Source organism: Mustela nigripes, chromosome 15, assembly GCF_022355385.1.
Source record: "Mustela nigripes isolate SB6536 chromosome 15, MUSNIG.SB6536, whole genome shotgun sequence".
Taxonomy (NCBI): Eukaryota; Metazoa; Chordata; class Mammalia; order Carnivora; family Mustelidae; genus Mustela; species Mustela nigripes.
The window spans coordinates 39,946,084-39,959,327 of NC_081571.1; the positions used below are offsets into that span (position 1 = coordinate 39,946,084).

Genomic DNA, 13,244 nt, shown 5'->3' on the forward strand with positions numbered 1-13,244 from the left:
CTACAAAAAGCCTTACATTTTGGACTAATAAGTCTCAAACTTCCTTTGTGTAGCCCTTATAAAAATTTTGAAAAACCATATGTTCACAAACATAGGTTGTCTTTTAAGATGTAACTTTCATGGAGCAAGATCCTGGAGGAGTAGGAGACCTAGATTTTTTCTGGTCATAGGAATTCAGCTAGGTAGTTATCAAATCATTCTGAACTCCTACAAACAAATAAAAACCACAATGAGATACCACCTCTCACCAGTCTGAATGGCTAAAATTAACAAGTCAGAAAATGATAGATGTTAGCAAGGATGTAGAGAAAGGGGAACCCTCCTGCACTGTTGGTGGGAATGCAAGCTGGTGCAGCCACTCTGGAAAACAGTATGGATGTTCCTCAAAAAGTCGAAACTGGAGCTACCTTATGACCCAGCAATCGCACTACTGGATATTTACCCTAGAGATACAAATGTAGTGATCCGAAGGGCATGCACACCTGAATGTTTATAGCAGCAATGTCCACAATAGCCAAACTATGAAAAGAGCCTAAATGTCTATCAACAGATGAATGGATAAAGATGATGTGGTACATACACACACACACACACACACACACACACACAGGAATATAAAGCACCTATCAAAAAAGTGAAATCTTGCCATTTCCAATGATGTGGATGGAACTAGAAGGTATTATACTAAGAGAAATAAGTCAATCAGTGAAAGACAATTACTATATGATATCACAGATATGTGGAATTTGAGAGAAAAGGATCACAGATATGTGGAATTCGAGAAAAAAAAGTGGATCAGAGGGGAAGAGAGGAAAAAATGAAACATGATGAAACCAAGGAGGGAGACAAACCATAAGAGACTCTTAATCTCGCAAAACAAACTCAGGGTTGCTAGTGTGGAGGGGGTTGGGAGGAATGGGGTGGCTGGGTGATGGACATTGGGGAGGGTATGTGCTTGGTGAGTGATGTAATTGTGTTAGACTGGTGAATCACAGACGTGTACCCGAAACAAATAATACAATATATGTTAAAAAAACAAAAAGATGTAACTATCACTATCAAAGCAATGTATGTATTTAATGCAAACCTTATGAAAATACCACCAGCATTTTTCACAGAACTAGAACAAACAATCCTAAAATTTGTATGTAATCACAAAAGACCCCAAATAGCCAAAGTAGTCTTACAAAAGAAAAGCGAAGTGGGTCTGGAAACCCTAATTCCCAGATCAAGAGCCGCATGCTCTATCCACTGAGCTGGCCAGACGTACAAAAGTTTGATATCCAGGATCTATAAAGAACTCCTCAAACTCAACACACACAAATCAGATAATCATATCAAAAAATGGGCAGAAGATTTGAACAGACACTTCTCCAATGAAGACATACAAATGGCTATCAGACACATCAAAAAATGTTCATCATCACTAGCCATCAGGGACATTCAAATTAAAACCACATTGAGATATCACCTTACACCAGTTAGAATGGCCAAAATTAGCAAGACAGGAAACAACATGTGTTGGAGGGGATGTGGAGAAAGGGGAACTCTCTTATACTGTTGGTGGGAATGCAAGTTGGTGCAGCCACTTTGGAGAACAGCGTGGAGATTCCTCAAGAAATTAAACATAGAAATTCCCTATAACCCTGCAATTGCACTACTGGGTATTTACTCCGAAGATACAGATGTAGTGAAAAGAAGGGCCATCTGTACCCCAATGTTTATAGCAGCAATGGCCATGGTCGCCAAACTGTGGAAAGAACCAAGATGCCCTTCAACAGACGAATGGATAAGGAAGATGTGGTCCATATACACTATGGAGTATTATGCCTCCATCAGAAAGGATGAATACCCAACTTTTGTAGCAATATGGACGGGATTGGGAGAGATTATGCTGAGTGAAATAAGTCAAGCAGAGAGAGTCAAGTATCATATGGTTTCACTTATTTGTGGAGCATAACAAATAGCATGGAGGACAAGGGGAGTTAGAGAGGAGAAGGGAGTTGGAGGAAATTGGAAGGGAAGGTGAACGATGAGAGACTATGGACTCTGAGAAACAATCTGAGGGGTTTGAAGCGGCGGGGGGGTGGGTGGGTGGGAGGTTGGGGGTATCAGGTGGTGGGTATTAGAGAGGGCACAGATTGCATGGAGCATGGGGTGTGGTGCAAAAACAAGGAATACTGTTACTTAAAATAAAAAAAAATTTTAAAAATGGAGAAAAAAAAAGCAAAGCTAGAGGCATCACAATTCCTGACTTCAAGTTATATTACAAAGCTGTAGTAATTAAAACAGTATAGCACTGGCACAAAAAATAGACATATAGATCAATAGAACAGAATAGAAAATCAAAAAATACACCCACAATTATATGGTTAACTAATCTTTGACAAAGCAGGGAAGAATATCCAATGGGCAATAGATAATCTCCTCAACAAATTGTGTTGGGAAAACCAGAGAGCAACACACAAAAGAATGAAACTGGACTGCTTTCTTACACCATACATAAAAATAAATTCAAAATGGACTAAAGACCTAAATATGAGATGTAAAATCATAACAATCCTAGAAGAGAACACAGATATTTATTTTTCTGACACTGGCTGTAGTAACTTTTTTCTAGATAGTTTCTGAGGCAAGGGAAACAAAAGCAAAAATAAACTATTGGGACTACATCAAAATAAAAAGCCTCTGCACAGTGAAAGAAAAGAGGAACCAGCATAATAAATTTTAGGCTGATTAAGTATTTGAAAAAAATATACAAGAACCATTTGCTTGGGGTACCTGGCTGGCTAGTAGGTAGAGCATGGGACTCTTGATCTCTGGGTCATTAGTTTGAGCCCCAAGTTGGATGTAGAATTTACTTAAAAAAAAAAAAAAAAAAAGCTTGAGTCCGGAATTCTGATGCCACCAACGTTGGCTTTCTTTTTCAATATCCCTTTGGCTATTCGAGGTCTTTTCTGGTTCCATATAAATTTTAGCATTATTTGTTCCATTTCTTTGAAAAAGATGGATGGTACTTTGATAGGAATTGCATTAAAGGTGTAGATTGCTTTAGGTAGCATAGACATTTTCACAATATTTATTCTTCCAATCCAGGAGCACGGAACATTTTTCCATTTCTTTGTGTCTTACTCAATTTCTTTCATGAGTACTTTATAGTTTTCTGAGTATAGATTCTGTGTCTCTTTGGTTAGGTTTATTCCTAGGTATCTTATGGTTTTGGGTGCAATTGTAAATGGGATGGACTCCTTAATTTCTCTTTCTTCTGTCTTGCTGTTGGTGTAGAGAAATGCAACTGATTTCTGTGCATTGATTTTATATCCTGACACTTTACTGAATTCCTGTATAAGTTCTAGCAGTTTTGGAGTGGAGTCTTTTGGGTTTTCCACATATAGTATCATATCATCTGCGAAGAGTGATAATTTGACTTCTTCTTTGCCGATTTGGATGCCTTTAATTTCCTTTTGTTGTCTGATTGCTGAAGCTAGGACCTCTAGTACTATGTTGAATAGCAGTGGTGATAATGGACATCCCTGCCATGTTCCTGACCTTAGCGGAAAAGCTTTCAGTTTTTCTCCATTGAGAATGATATTTGCGGTGGGTTTTTCATAGATGGCTTTGATGATATTGAGGTATGTGCCCTCTATCCCTACACTTTGGAGAGTTTTGATCAGGAAGGGATGCTGTACTTTGTCAAATGCTTTTTCAGCATCTATTGAGAGTATCATATGGTTCTTGTTCTTTCTTTTAATGATGTGTTGAATCACATTGACTAATTTGCGGATGTTGAACCAACCTTGTAGCCCTGGAATAAATCCCACTTGGTCGTGGTGAATAATCTTTTTAATGTACTGTTGAATCCTATTGTCTAGTATTTTGTTGAGAATTTTCACATCTGTGTTCATCAAGGATATTGGTCTATAGCTCTCTTTTTTGGTGGGATCCTTGTCTGGTTTTGGGATCAAGGTGATTTCATCAAGATCAAAAGCTTTTGCACAGCAAAGGAAACAGTTAACAAAATCAAAAGACAACTGACAGAATGGGAGAATATATTTGCAAACGACATATCAGATAAAGGACTAGTGTCCAGAATCTATAAAGAACTTAGCAAACTCAACACCCAACGAACAAATAATCCAATCAAGAAATGGGCAGAGGACATCAACAGACATTTCTGCAAAGAAGACATCCAGATGGCCAACAGACACATGAAAAAGTGCTCCATATCACTCGGCATCAGGGAAATACAAATCAAAACCACAATGAGATATCACCTCACACCAGTTAGAATGGCTAAAATCAACAAGTCAGGAAATGACAGATGCTGGCGAGGATGTGGAGAAAGGGGAACCTTCCTACACTGTTGGTGGGAATGCAAGCTGGTGCAGCCACTCTGGAAAACAGCATGGAGGTTCCTCAAAATGTTGAAAATAGAACTGCCCTATGACCCAGCAATTGTACTATTGGGTATTTACCCTAAAGATACAAACGTAGTGATCCAAAGGGGCATGTGCACCCGAATGTTTATAGCAGCAATGTCCACAATAGCCAAACTATGGAAAGAACCTAGATGTCCATCAACAGATGAATGGATCAAGAAGATGTGGTATATATACACAATGGAATACTATGCAGCCATCAAAAGAAATGAAATCTTGCCATTTGCAACAACATGGATGGAACTAGAGCATATCATGCTTAGCGAAATAGGTCAAGCAGAGAAAGACAACTATCATATGATCTCCCTGATATGAGGAAGTGGTGATGCAACATGGGGGCCTAAGTGGGTAGGAGAAGAATCAATGAAACAAGATGGGATTGGGAGGGAGACAAACCATAAGTGACTCTTAATCTCACAAAACAAACTGAGGGTTGCTGGGTAGAGGGAGTTTGGGAGAAGGGGGTGGGATTATGGACATTGGGGAGGGTATGTGCTTTGGTGAGTGCTGTGAAGTGTGTAAGCCTGGTGATTCACAGACCTGTACCCCTGGGGATAAAAATATATGTTTATAAAAAATAAAAAATTAAAAAAAAAAGATAGCTCTTTCATGGCATCTCTGAGATAATAGGCTGCTTTAGGATGAAGCCAAACATCTCTTTTCCAACTACTACCCGCAAGAAACTCATTGATGTGGTCGATGAACACTAACTTGTACCTTTCATGCAAAGCCTATGGCCACAGAAGTTGCTGCTGATGTTATGGGTGAAGAATGGAAGGGTTATACAGTCTGAATCAGTGTTGCCAATGACAAACTAGGCTTCCCCATAAAGCAGGGAGTCTTGATTCATGGCTGTGTCCACCTGTTGTTGAGTAAGGGGCATTCCTGCTACAGATCAAGGAGGACTGGAGAAAGAAAACAAAAATCTGTTGGGGTTGCATTGTGAATGCCGATCTCAGTGCTCTCAACTAGGTCATTGTAAAAAAAAAAAAAAAAAAAAAAGAAGGCTCTTCCTGGACTCATTGATACTACTGTACCTCATTGCCTGGGACCCAAAAGAGCTAGCATAATCTACAAACTTTTCAATCTCTTTGAAAAAGCTTATATCCACCAGTATGTTGAGAGAAAGCCCCTAAACAAAGCAGGTAAGAAACCTAGAACCAAAGTGCCCAAGATTCAGTGTCTTGTTCCTCCAACACAAGCATCAGCATATTGTTCTAAAGAGACAGCATACTAAGACAAAGAAGAAGTTGCAGAATATGCTAAACTTTTGGCCAAAAGAATGAAGGAGACCAAAGAAAGATATCAGGAATAGAATGTCAAGAGACAGAGGCTGTCCTTTCTGAGAGCTTCTACCTCTAAGTCTGAGTCCAGTCAAAAGAGATTTTTCCAAGAGTAATAAATAAGATCAGACATAAAAATATATATGTACTTAAATTGTGTTATAAATATAATATTTATATTACATATAATTTTAATAAGTATATATATGACAGTTGAAACTCTGGAAATGGATTTTTTAATTTTTTTTATTTTTTATTAACATATAATGTATCATTAGCCCCAGGGGTACAGGTCTGTGAATTGCCAGGTTTATACACTTCACAGCACTCAACACAGCACATACCCTCCCCAATGTCCATAACCCAACCACCCTCTCCCTCCCCCACTCCCCCAGCAACTCTCTGTTGGTTTGTGAGATTAACAGTCTCTTTAAGTGTCTCCTTCCTGATCCCATCTTGTTTCATTTTTTCTTTCCCTACCCCTCAACCCCCCCGACATTGCCTCTTAGATTCTTCATATCTGGAAGATCCTATGATAATTGTCTTTCTCTTATTGACCTATTTTGCTCAGCATAATACCCTCTAGTTCCATCCATGTTGTTGCAAAAGGCAAGATTTCATTTCTATTGATGGCTGTATAGTATTCCATTGCGTATATATACCACATCTTCTTTACCCATTCATCTGTTGATGGACATCTAGGTTCTTTCCATAGTTTGGCTATTGTGGACTTTGCTGCTATAAACATTTGGGTGCACGTGCCCCATAACTTTTCAGTATTACATGGCCCTTCAAAATTCTTTCAATATGGGCTGAATATACCCATTTGTTTATCACTACTTTGGAAACCCTCTCAAACCCTCTTTATGAATATATTTAAGAGCAGGTTTCCTAGTCAGCTCTAATACAAAAGAAGCAAGTAAATTTCCTCATGTCATCCAAGACTATTGGTTTAAGCATGGAAGGGTAGTGGTGGGGAAGGAAGGGAATATGGATAATTGGGAAGACCTCATTTGTCTGGTTTGGTTTAAAGACTTTTAGGTTTAACTTTCTTATGAGAAAGGTGTAAACCATCTAGTTAATTAAAATTCTTTGTTTTGAAATTCTAACTCTAATAAGCAGTTATAATTAATAAAAGACCACTTTCCTTTCCTTTTTGAATGCTTCTTGTAAATGTTTTCTCTAGTGCTTCATGGAAAAAGGTGGCAGTGAACCAAGGCAGAATTTGAATTTTCTTTTGTCTGTTGGCTTTAAGCATGTCAAATTGTACAATGGATGACACACTTTTAACTGGTGGGAGATACTTAGGAACTCCAAAGTATTACTAAGAAATTTAATACTGCCATACTTTTTTGTTCAACCTACACTGAGTCTGATTTGTGTTTTCTCATTTAGTATGAAGTTACAGGTTTTTTTTATAGATTCCTTTATCAGATTAGTGAATTTCCCTTCTACTAATAGCTTGCTAAAAGTTTTTCTACAATGATATCAAATGCTTTTCTTACATCTGTTGAGATGAATATATTTTTAAAAAATTTATTCTAACATGGTGAATTACATTGATTTTTGAATGTAAATTAACTTTGCATTCATAATATAAAATCCACTTGCTCAGGATGTATTATCCTTTTTATATATTGATGGATTCAATTTGTTCTCTTGGTAAGGGCTTGTGTGTCTATGTTTATAAGGGATATTGGTCAGTAAATTTCTTAAAATCTCTTTGTCATGTTTTAATATCAGGATTACATTAATGTAGTAAAATAAATTCTGTTTTCTGAAAAAGTTTTTGTAAGATTGGTGCTATTTCTTATTTTTTTATTTTGTTTACCATATTCTTTCTAAATATTTTATAGAATTACTTTTATTTTTTTAAATTTATTTGGCAGAGACATAGAGATAATACAGTAGCTAGTGGCAAGCAGAGGGAGAGGGAGAAGCAGACTCTCTGCTGATCAGGGAGCCCAACATGGGGCTCAATCTTAGGACTCGAGCTGAAGGCAGCTGCCTGACTAACTGAGCCACCCAGGTACCTCAGTCTTTGATAGAATTAATTGGTGATATCAACTGGGCCATAATGTTTGTTTGTGGAAATTAAAAAAAAAATTTTAATCTAATTTCAAACTTACAGATAACTTGAAAGAATAGTTTCAGGGTTTTTCACACACCTTTTACCCAGACTTACTAAATTTTTACATTTTGTCTTATTTTATTATATGTATTATATTAAATAATTACTGTATTATATGGTTGCTTAATATGAACCATGTGAGAATAAATTGTAGGCACATTATCTTTATTCCTAAATACTTCAGTGTGTATTTCCTGAGAATGGGGCATTCTGTTACAAAACAAAGGTGCAATAATCAAAATCAATGGTATAATACTATTATCTAATCCAAAGTCTGTACTCAACCTTTGTCAATTGTCCCAGTAATGTTCTTTTTGCATTTTATTTCTATTCCAGGATTTAATCGTGCATTGCATTTATTTTTATGTCCCTTCATTTCTCATAAATTGGGAACATCCCTCATTCTGTCTTTGTTTACTTGATTGACCTTGATACTTTTGAAGAGTAGCAGTTATTTTGTTATTAGGTTTGTTTAATCTCTTTTCATGATTAGATTCAGGTATGTAGCCTTGCCAGAAGTATTACTAAAGAGATACTATGTTGTTTTCAATGTATATCAGGAGGTAGATGATGTTGGTTTGTGCCAGTATTAATGATGTTGACTTTGATGACATAATTAAGGTGAAGTTGGCAAGGTTCTTTACTACAAAGTTGGTAGTTTTCCCTTGCTAACTTATTAGAAACATTTTGAGACTGTGTAAATATGCAGTTCCTCATGAAAATTTACCTATTAGTTTTGACAATCACAGATGATTTTCTAACTTCATCTATTCTGTATTAGTTAGCATTTTACTGTAAAGTAGTATATTTCTATTAATTAAAGTCTCTGTGGACTCAGATTCTTATTTAATGAATGGGGACCCATTATATTATTCTTTACTTTGATGCTCACATTTTCCTAGATTTTGTTCTACATTTGAAAATAGTTACCTTTTCCAGGGATGAGATGAAGAAATGGTTATGCCAGTTGAAAAAGATTCATCATTGAATAAGAATGCTTCTTCATGACTGTAGAATTTCTAACTTTCCTAAGGTCAGTAATAAGTCATCAAGCGCACTGCAGCATGCAAGGGAAAAATCTGTGCAGATTCTTCCTTATTTAGGCCACAGAAGCTCACATATTCATATTTATTGTGACTTAAGTCAACATTGAAGTCAGGTGTTTTCTTTTACATTTTTTCTTCTCCAAAATACAATAAGTTCTCTATGTTAGATCGCTTGAAAAAAAAAAGATCCTGGGAAACATAACCTTATAGGAGTTGCAGGTTCCTCAGAAAATCCCTAATTGATGATTTTGCCCTTAGGGGTTGACCATAATATGAGAAATATGATATTAGGAAACATACATAGATATTTTTACATTACATTTCAATGTGTCTGAAAATGACAGGCAAATTATTAATAGTCTCTCCTAATAATATACAGTGTATGTATAGAGATTATATTTGGTTTGTGGTTATAGCTGCTTTCAGTGGAAGTATCAGCCCTTGATAGTTTGGTGGAAAATAATGGTCTCAATAGCAAACATTACAATAGCTCTGGAGTATTTAAAAAAAAAAATCATGCTCATATCTAACACTGTGTCTCCTGAAATTTCACATTAAAATATTGGCTAAGTTGCTAGAGAGCTTTAAAAGTACAGATGTTCCTGAGTGGAATAATCTTTAATTCACCCCCACCCCAGTCATTAGCATTTTAGAGTGAATGTCTTATGGAACTGCTTTCATGTGTAGATAATTGAAATTAAAGAATGCAAGATAGAGGTTAGGAGATAATTATTTGATATGTGTTAGGAGACAATCTTAATATACTTTGAATTTTTCTAGGTAGAAAGATGGAATGAAGGTGAGATCAGTCCTGGGGATATTTGAGGAAACCAGGTGCACATTTTAGAATTGAATGCCTGAGGCACAGATAAGGCTGGGGCAAAACATTTGGAGAAACAAATGAGGTATAGAGTGCTAGAACTGAAGAAGAATATATCTACTCCATACTGTTGCCAGGGGTGATTTTACTCCTCTCATTTGCCTTTTCACTTGTTGATCTGCTTGAAGCTTGTGCTCCAATCCAGAGCACTTGCTAGGTGCAAAGCTGTTGGACTAGGCACTGTCTACCGCTATGATAAATTGCTCCAGTGGTCAATAACTGGAATTGAAAGCATTGCTTTCCCAGTTGTTCCCCTGCAGTTATTGGTGTATCCCTTATTTCAACCACACACTTGGGGTACATGTCTAAAGAAAATGTAGAGTTAATAATAATACTTTATGGTATATTTGAGAGTTGCTAAGAGAGCATATATATTTTAAAAATTCTCATTACAAGGGGCTCCTGGGTGGCTCAGTGCGTTAAAGCCTCTGCCTTCGGCTCAGGTCATGGTTCCAGGGTCCTAGGCTCCAGCCCCACATCGGGCTCTCTGCTCCGCGGGGAGCCTGCTTCCTCCTCTCTCCCTCTGCCTGCCTCTCTGCCTGCTTGTGATCTCTGTCTGTCAAATAAATAAATAAAAATCTTTAAAAAAAAATTCTCATCACAAGAAAAAAAACTTGTAAACTCTGTATAGTGATGGAGGTTAACTTGACTTCTGGCGATCATTTTGCAATATATACAAATTTTGAAGGCTTATGTTATACAAATGAAACAAATATATGTCAGTTATATCTCAATTAAAACAAAAGGAATTGATTGCATGGAGCACTGGGTGTGGTACAAAAATAATGAATACTGTTATGCTGAAAATAAATAAAAATAAATTTAAAAAAAACTAAAAAACAAAAAACAAGAGGAATTTAAATGAATGTAAATTTATTTACATTCAGGGCTATTATATTCTAGGATCTCCATCATCATTCTCACTTTTTTGGAAAAATTTTAATATGACTTATTAGTATAGTGAGAATGAATGAATTAATAACCACCCAAGCTGGTAAGTCCAATAAAGAGAACTTCAAGTGTACTTGACTTTTACAGATTATGATGTAAAACTCTCTTAACTAAAAGTAGTAAATATTTAGGCAAGCCAGTATTTGCAATTAGAAGATACCCTACAATCTAGTGTCATTGTCTAATAAACAGGATCTTTAGTGACTATGACTTTTGTAACCACTTTCCTAGCTTGGTGCCCAGTGCTCGCTAATGCTTACTGAGGAGAAAAACAAAAGAAGTAGTACAACAGTTGAGAAGCTTTTAACTTTAGTCACCATAAAGAAAAATGTTTACAATTTTAAAGATGTTTTGCTGAATTTTAAAAAGTACATTAAATAAATTACAAAATAAAACACTGGTGGTTTAGCAACAGAAAGGATAAAACTTTAGTTTGAAATTAATAGTGCTTTGTGATAACTGCAAAAGTAGCTACTTTTCAGTTAAGTACATTAAAGTGATTTTCATTTATTTTCATTTTTTGATGTTTTGGGGAGGAAACAAATTTAACAATATGCAATTAGATTTTTGTCTTTGGAAATTGCAGTTTTTTGCTGAAAAGTAAAGTTTTGAAAGGATATGTTAGAATGAGCAAAATACCACATGGATATTAGGATTTTAATATTTCTTAGAACAAGAAGACCTTGTTCATATTTTTTTTTATTACTTAACATAAGATCAGTAGAGCCAGTTATTACTTTTAATTACATACTCTATTGATGTTGTGGTGAATTTACTTACATTTAATAATAAGACCAGGATATTATATTTTCCTTATAAATCATACAACATTAATAATTATTTATTATGTGCTATTCTTTTACATGATACTAGGTTTTTTATTGGGTTATGTATGATTAAATTTTGAAGTTTGGATTTCTGAGTTATTTAGATAGTGTAACTTTGAGATGATATATAGGAAACAAAATCCTCTTCAGCTCTATACTATCCATTTCTGTGTAGACAAATTCACAGCATTGAAGCTAAAAAGCAACAATCTTTTAGGCATTTATTCAATCAAAAAGCATTTGATATTTTAATTCTGTGCCAATCTTGATTATTTTCTATGTGTATTTTAGGGTATTGCTATTTTTTTAAAAGATTTTATTTATTTATTAATTTATTTATTTGAGAGAGAGGCATTGAGAGAGAGCATGAGTGAAGAGAAGGTCAGAGAGAGAAGCAGACTCTTCTGGGAGCTGGGAGACTGATGCGGGACTCGATTCCGTGACTCTGGGATCATGACCTGAGCCGAAGGCAGTTGTCCAACCAACTGAGCCACCCAGGTGTCCCTAGGGAATTGCTACTTTTAATTTAAGTACTGTGGTCCTACAACCCTACCTCAAAGGTAGTACGATTTTGGTGAACAAAGTATCAAGCTTGATTGTAGATAGACGATCAATGTATTTGAGACCCTATATCGTTTACATCCTAATATACGATCCCTTGCTTCATTAACCTGGGTAATTAAGATAAAACATTTTTCCTCTGCTTAACCACCATTTGCATGTCTGAATGCCTTGATTCTCACCTTTTTTAGAGCATGTAGCTATGGTGAATGAAGTATAGGCATTCACTCATTGGCCACCGCATCAGGTACTGTGGAGATTCCAAAGGATGCACGTAGCTGTACTGATGGACAAGGGAGGCCAACTAAACACAAGTGAACAGATGGATGCGACTCTGTAAACTGAGTACCTGCTTGTAAGAACTGCAAATGTGTGGAGATGATACTCCTGAATTCCAGATGATTTTTGGAGTGCTTAGTGTAGATGACTTTGAGGCTTATTTTAGGATATGCTAACAGAACTTTCATAAAAGAGATAAATAATAGAGTTGTGAATTAAAGGGATTGAGAATAATAGCATGAACTCAGCACATAAATCAACACATATTGTTAAATTAGTTAATGATGTATATTTGCTTGCAAGCAGTGGAGATTACAAAATTCATGTAAATACACTTAAGTAAGAGCAGGACCATTTGGGGAAAGCATATGTTATGGGTAAATAATGATTGAAAAACTAAGCAGGATTTCTTTCATGCCAAATGATCATATCAAGAGCATTTACAGAAAGTGATTTATTAGTTTCTTTAGGCTTGAAAAAGAGTCTGGAAACAGAGTATAGTTAAAATGGATACATCAGGGATTGTGGAGTTGAATAGACCTTGGCCCAAAATTCCAACTAAGCCACTTACTAGCTAAAGATTTTTGTGGGGGAGGTGGGGGAGACAACAACTTCCATGTGTTTCAGTATCTTAATCTGTTAAATGGATGAAAATATCTACTTTTTAGGATTTAGTTTAGAACTTGACACATATTAGATGCTCATTGAATGGTAGATATTTTAGGATAAAAAGCAACTCGTGATTTATTTTATGGCTTTGGAATTGATAGAAGGTTAAGATTTGAGAAAGGTAAGGGCAACAAAAGAAGCAGTTAAAAAAAGAGAGAGATAGTATTATCCCATGTAA

General features: G+C 35.9%; 1 pseudogene; it reads left to right on the forward strand.

The window, feature by feature from the left end:
- Nucleotides 1-5,080: 5,080 nt before the first annotated feature.
- Nucleotides 5,081-5,838, forward strand: LOC132002661 (small ribosomal subunit protein eS6-like; annotated as a pseudogene).
- The last annotated feature ends 7,406 nt before the right edge of the window (nucleotides 5,839-13,244 follow it).